Source organism: Syngnathus scovelli, chromosome 8 (assembly GCF_024217435.2).
Source record: "Syngnathus scovelli strain Florida chromosome 8, RoL_Ssco_1.2, whole genome shotgun sequence".
Taxonomy (NCBI): domain Eukaryota; kingdom Metazoa; phylum Chordata; class Actinopteri; order Syngnathiformes; family Syngnathidae; genus Syngnathus; species Syngnathus scovelli.
The window spans coordinates 10,687,032-10,693,667 of record NC_090854.1 but is presented as its reverse complement, the minus strand read 5'-3'; positions in this window follow the sequence as shown (position 1 = coordinate 10,693,667).

Sequence of the window (6,636 nt, the reverse complement as noted above, 5' to 3'; positions counted from 1 at the left end):
AAAGATACCAAGGCCAACTGATGCCATGGCAACCATGAGATTCCTTTCTCTATTTTGACTCTTATCTATATGTTTTACAACTTACTGAGATAATAGTATCACGGAAACATCTGCCTCTGATTAAAAACTTTCTATACGTTTTCTAAAAAGCTTTTCAGGGTCACAACGGGGGAGCCCGTCCCGACGGACTGTGCCCTAGACGAGTCTGAATATAAACCTTGAATGTAACTACAAGGTGTGAAATGACATGCAAATAGGAAAGTGCTTTGAGATAAATTGGGGAGGGGTGGTGGGCGGATTGAAGATTTGCCGTATGGAGACTCATTTATCACCCAGACCAGGAAGTGCGCAGTTCCAAATAAACAATAGTAATCAAATAATTCACCCGCACACCTCTTATATCCTAATTAGCCGCGTTTACGTTAGCGATGATCATTTTCAATTTCACGCCATTTTAACTTGAAGTTAATTAAAACAAGGTTGGTCATTAGCATGGTTCCACACCCTTCCCTACTCGCTGCACCTGCACGATAATGGGAAGCAAATACAACAGGAGGAGAGGGAGACTCAAGTGCTTTGCCTCGAGTAGAGTCTCTAAAAGCCAGGACATTAAAAGACAAAAATAAACAAAAACAGGAGCACCACCCCCCTATGAGTTTTTGTTATTATAATGGAACATTTTTTCTGATTCATGTTCTCCGTAATACAATGTTCCTCTTCTATCTGAAGAAATATGTTCATCTGGACTGGACTATAAAAATGCTGAGCAACATCCCTCATATAATAACGTCGTGGGCATGACAGGCACAGGCACAACCAGTTGCTTATCAACATTTGAAATGAACTGCGCATCGCCGGGCAAGCGTTTGTCCCGTGAAAAATAACCCAATTAAAAAAGCTTTGATAAATGGCCGCTCAGGGGGGGCATCGGAATAATAAACAGAGTAGCGCATGATAATCAGTTGTATTGAGGAACAAAGAGGCAAAAGACGATATTAGGGAAGCGTGCTAAAGAGCAAAAAAGTAATAATTTGCATATGAATGCTAAGACATGATTGCTCTCAAGTGCCAGAAAGACATGGATTGAGGATTATAATCAGCAGTTAACTTTGATCAATACTGTTGATAAATTGAGGTTATTAACATTACTACCTGTTTTTTTAACTGAGTAGAAAAGGGATTAAAACTGCTAACAAGATTTGGATATGTGTAGTCGTTTACAAATCTACACTTCTCGCTGACTTGACAAAAAGTCCATTGTATTATGAGCAAGCTGAATATTTTCCAGACGTCGATATTCCGTCATCGTTTCAGCAAATAAGTGACACCTCGAATCTGTCACGAATTGGTTTTGCCGTCAACTTTATACTAAGGGCTTTTAAATCCAAATTGCAATTTGAATGTATAATCAAGAGTTTTTTTTTTTGTTTGCGGTGAAGTTGCAATCCATGGCAGTTATTGATCGAAATCCAATCCCGTATGAAATACCCCAAATGAGCTGCCACCTCTTCCTATAAACCTTGTTGCATTTCCAGCACTTGAAAAAAAAACAACAAGAATTTATGGCACCAAGTTGCAATTAGCACGGCTGTGCGTTGATACTTCAGGTTAAAAATGTCCCAACGCAAATGTTCTGCTTTCTTGTTTGCATCTCCGCTAAGTATTCAAGTTTGTGTTCATGTTTTTTTCCCCCGCAGCACAGTCATATATTTCTTCCAGAGGTGGCAGCCGTATCTTCAATTAAGCGGGAGGAGAAACCCTAACCCCGTTAGGCAAGTCTTGTGCACAGGGTGGGTTGGTGGTTGGGGGGTCAGGTATGGGAGGGGGGGGGTGCGCTGGTGTTTCACAGAGCATGCTCCCTGATTGATGTTTTTATAAGTAAGACCTTGCCCTGTGTTCCCCCCGGGCCGTGCCTACGCTTCCTGGTATCAATCACGTATCATTTCCATTCTTGCACCATCGCCTGACAGAAATACTGTAAGGGTGATCTATGTGTGTGTGTGTTAAGTAATTATTAAGTGTCCAGCTACACAAATAAATCACTCACATCATACCAACAACCCCCTCCCTTCTTATTACCTTTTTGCCCCCCCTCCTCCATTTTATACTTCTCTCTTTACGCTTTCTGTGCAGTGGCCAATAAACGATATCAGGGCTGCAATGCTGATACAAAGGTCCTGTTCGCTTCAACTTGATCGCAGTTGGCTTTCTCTGGATTTTTAATTGGAGTGCAAACGGTGTAAGTGAGGGAGGGCACGGCGGTCGAACACGTTCGGACGACGGCGCCGTTAATGAGATGGCTGCTATCAATCACAGGCGGTGAGAGATGACTGTAAACAAGGCTGTGCTACACTCCCGTCTTCTTGACTTGTGTAAACACGAATGGAGAGATTAAGGGTTAGAGCGTAGTTGGGGCCAGAGTCATCAAAGATGATCACCACGATTACTCTCCATCATTCAGCTCCGTGATAGACATGGATAATACCGTCTTCATGTTTCATGTGCGGTTTTAGTCAGAGGGATTCACCTACGGTAGATGTTTGGCTAAGCCGTTCGTCAATCTGTTGGTTTTACAGTGAAAATACAAACAATTCATCAGTATGTTCATTGACAGATTTTGGCTAGCATGGATCAATCAACCGCTAGTTCTGGCTTCCTTCCTGTCTGATTGACAAAAGGGACATTAGCAACGAAAACAAAAAAGGCAAGTGACTCAGATGATTTTAAAATCAGATAGGCTTGAAAAAGTGCCACCAGAAAAAGTCCCTGGTTGTATATATATTGATGTACTGTCCGGGTGGCTTGTGTGGCAGCGACTGTGTTCTGTTTGGCACATCTACTGACAACACACAGGTCGAACATTCCACAGAGGAAATCCCGCTCCTCTCACTTCTGCTTTCATCACGTTAATCAGTGGCAAATTACTCTCCCTCACACAGGGCAGGATTTGGACATGCAGCTATTAGAAGTCCCTTGTTAGTCCGTCAATACAAGTTCTACGTTCGCATCAAGGTTGCTCCCAACTTCCTTGAACAAGCGGGGAGTCAAGCACAAGAAAAACAGAAACAGTCCCAAAGAATCTGGAGCCACTTCTGATCTTCAGACAGCCTTTTGCTCCACACAGGAAGAATGCAAAAGTTGTCACTCACGTCGCACAATACTTTTAAACGCGGCGTCACACTAAGCATTCAACTGAGTTGAAAACACCGGAAAAAAGGAAATTGTGACTTCTGTATTTGTGACAGTGTTCGTATGTGAGCGTTATATCTCAGCGTGTGTCCACCTTTGACTGGCGCCGTGGCTCTGACAGCAAACCCGCAATACGGCACAAGAGCGGCACGCTTTGAACACAACCCACACTCTGACTTGCCAAAGTTTCTTTTTTGACTTGTAAACAAACAACGCTGTCGTCAATCTCACCATCATCCGCCTCTGTCAGCTCACTCGAAAATATTCCTTCAATTACTTGTTTAGTCTCTCTGATCAAAGAAGAGAAACGTTTGATTTTTTTTTTTTTCATTCGAGAGAACTGGGATATGTGTTAAGGTAAACAGGCACGTGCAGAGTTGAGATGACGTGAAACAAACAGGAAAGTAAAGGGGAGGAGAAAACAGCGGGAAGGAGTGAGGCCTTTCATGATGAGCGCCAGGAAGAAGAAAATTGACTCATTTTCATTTCGTATTTGCTACTTTTCTGTGCTCTGCGGAATCGAAATGTTCTAATGTACTACTCGGGGAGATTTTTTTGTGAATGGATTTGAACTCTCGGAATATTTGGGTGGGTACAGAGTCAGTAACTCATTACGTCAATTTTTTACTGGCGTCACTGAAAAAATTTAATAGCTATGAAAAGGAAGAGCATTCATATCCTGACGCACCACTTGCAGTTAAAAAAATTGGTGTTCCAGAAAAATCTTTTGAAAAATGTATTTTGAATGAAGCTGGCATTGTTTAATGTGCGTTTTTCGAAAGGGAAATTCCTTACAAATAATAAAAAATGAAACTGAAAATCAAATTAGAAACCCCTGTTTCAATCCTCCCCGTCTTTGTATTAAATACAGTTAACCTAATATGCCATATTGTTCCCAAGTTATTTTTTTGTAATCACTAACACTAACGATATGTCATTTTGAACTGGTTTCAAAGCACTCAAATTGTTCCGATTTGTTGCGGTTGATTTATCATTGCTCATGTCATTTGTTTTGGTCTCATTTGTTGTGCTCAACTTTGCATAGTGGAATGAAAAATTCTTGCCTGGTTTAAGGCTAAATGCCCATTTATACAACTCTGACTAATGCAATATCAGGAGTTACAATGATGTATTAGGGCAATTGCAGTTAACAAAATGGAGGATCCCATACTATTGCAAGACATGAATAGCTTGTGATTAATGGAATGAAAAAAACGAATGCATTTGTCAGTAATAAATAAGATGTCTTGTTAAGATTGATCATGCAGCAATAATATCCTTCCTTCACTGTGTTCTCGAAGATGTGTTCACTTTTGGTCCTCCTGTCAATTTAATAAAGTCTAACCACAAACCTTTCTGTGGCTCGGATGTTGGCAGAAGAAAGAAGCTGTTGCTCTTTTGCCGTACCGGTGTGTTTGTATTGAAACTTTGTTCGGGGGAATGGGTTAAAAATTGTGAGGGCGGGGTTTGTGACGTTGGAAACATGGGAAACGAGTAATTTTTTTTTTCCTCACAATTCTAAGGACTTATTTTGGGTGGGCGATGCATATTCATGCTTTAAAAAGATGTAAAAAAATTAAGAATTTCATTACAAGGTCTCTATAAATGTAACCAAAATAGAAGATTTAATAAACTTAATGAACATTTTGTTGCGTTGTCACCAACTGTAGTCTTCACCTATGACAGTATGTTATCAGGATATATATTTGTATGAGTATCCTAAATATGGTGAATAGAAGGGACGAACATTTGCTTTATCACTTCTTTGGTCAATCTTCTAGTCATCATATCCATGCGGAATGCTTGCGTGATTATATTTTTTCCAGCGACATCTGTGATTTCGTACCAGCCTCCATCTCATTTGTCAAAAAGGTCGGCAGATGTGGATACATGGTTATTTGCAGGCACGCAAGAGGCCGAATTGCTTTTTTTCCGATGGCAGCAAAATCAGAGTTCATGTTCGGCTCAGAGTGACCCTACTCATGTAGCTGTGATTGCAGCGAGTATGTTTTATTAAACATGTGCTTCTTCCCGCATGGGACAACATGTGATCACCGTGTGTACTATTTATCTACATTACAGCCTGCTGCTGAAGCGGCGGCCGGCGCTATTTGATTGGCGCTTCCCACCGCCTTCACCTCCATCATGTCTTTATCTTTATTTACATACAACTTGATATCCATTTGAACACAACCTAGCGCAAACCATTCCATTTGTTTTCTGTCACGCTTGCCCTCGTGAGTCTCTCGGAGCTGCATCACAGAGGTGGGTAGTAACATGCTGCGTTTACTATGTTACGTTTAGTCGAGTTTTTAAGCAAAATATAAATTGTATTTGCCAGAGTAGTTTGCATTCAATGTACATTTGAGAATTTTTCTTTAAATGAAACTGTACTTGTACTCTAAGTAATATATGCCATTGTGATACTGTACCTTACCTATTTAAATTTTTATTCATCTGCAATTGCTCGATTTCTGTGATGAAAAAAAATCACCAGTTTCTCAGTACTTGTATATATTTTTTTTGTCCCTGAATAATTATTTGGAAGGCTACATTTTACTTGAGTACAATTAGTCCCCCAAACTCCCATTTAGCTTGAATACAAAATTATTTTATAACTCTTTCACCATCGCTTTGTTGAGCTCGGTACAACAGCCTATCCAGGACCCGAGTGAATAACTCAAAGTAGCTGATGTATCTGGATACGACCCCGTCTGCCCTCCTGTCGCCATAGCAGCACTAATGATGGTAACGGCACCGAATATAGCACTAGCCATTCGGACGGCCATCCGTTCTCTTGAATTACACAGCCGACCTGTGCCTTATCTGCAATTATCAAAAAACCACCGCCTTTTCTAAACAACACAATGTAATGGGCCTGTGGGAGTGGAATCCAATTGCGGATTATCAGACACTGCGTCATGATGACGAGATCAGAAATGTTCTACGTTGCCGCTCTATTGTCATTTCGAGACCAATAATTTTGGCACGTGTCAACTAGATGTCACCTTTCTTGTATAGTTTGCCCTTTTATACACTTTTGAACTTAAAACCGTCAATATCCACACTTTGGACTTTGTACAGTAAGTCTGGTAAAAGTTCGCAAACTACATCTTTGAATGTTTAAGTGGTTCGGGGGTTGCTTCCCGCACTTTAACATTAATCAGTGGTGAATGTATTGTTTTTCAAGTTCAAACACAAGGAAAGAGGAAGGTTGAACGTCTTAATAAATGGCTGTATTCTTTATCCGTTTAATATTCAGAGCGTGCTTTGGCTGAGGGATGAGAAGAGCTCTGAAGGTTTTGTTTGGCTTGAAGAATAAAGCTGATTCACTATTAGATATTTAATAATCTAAATGTTGAGATTGCTCTATAATAATTAGAGACGGGACGGTTGGGTGGCTTTAATAATATTTTCCGAATCAATTCACGATAGTTATAAATGAAA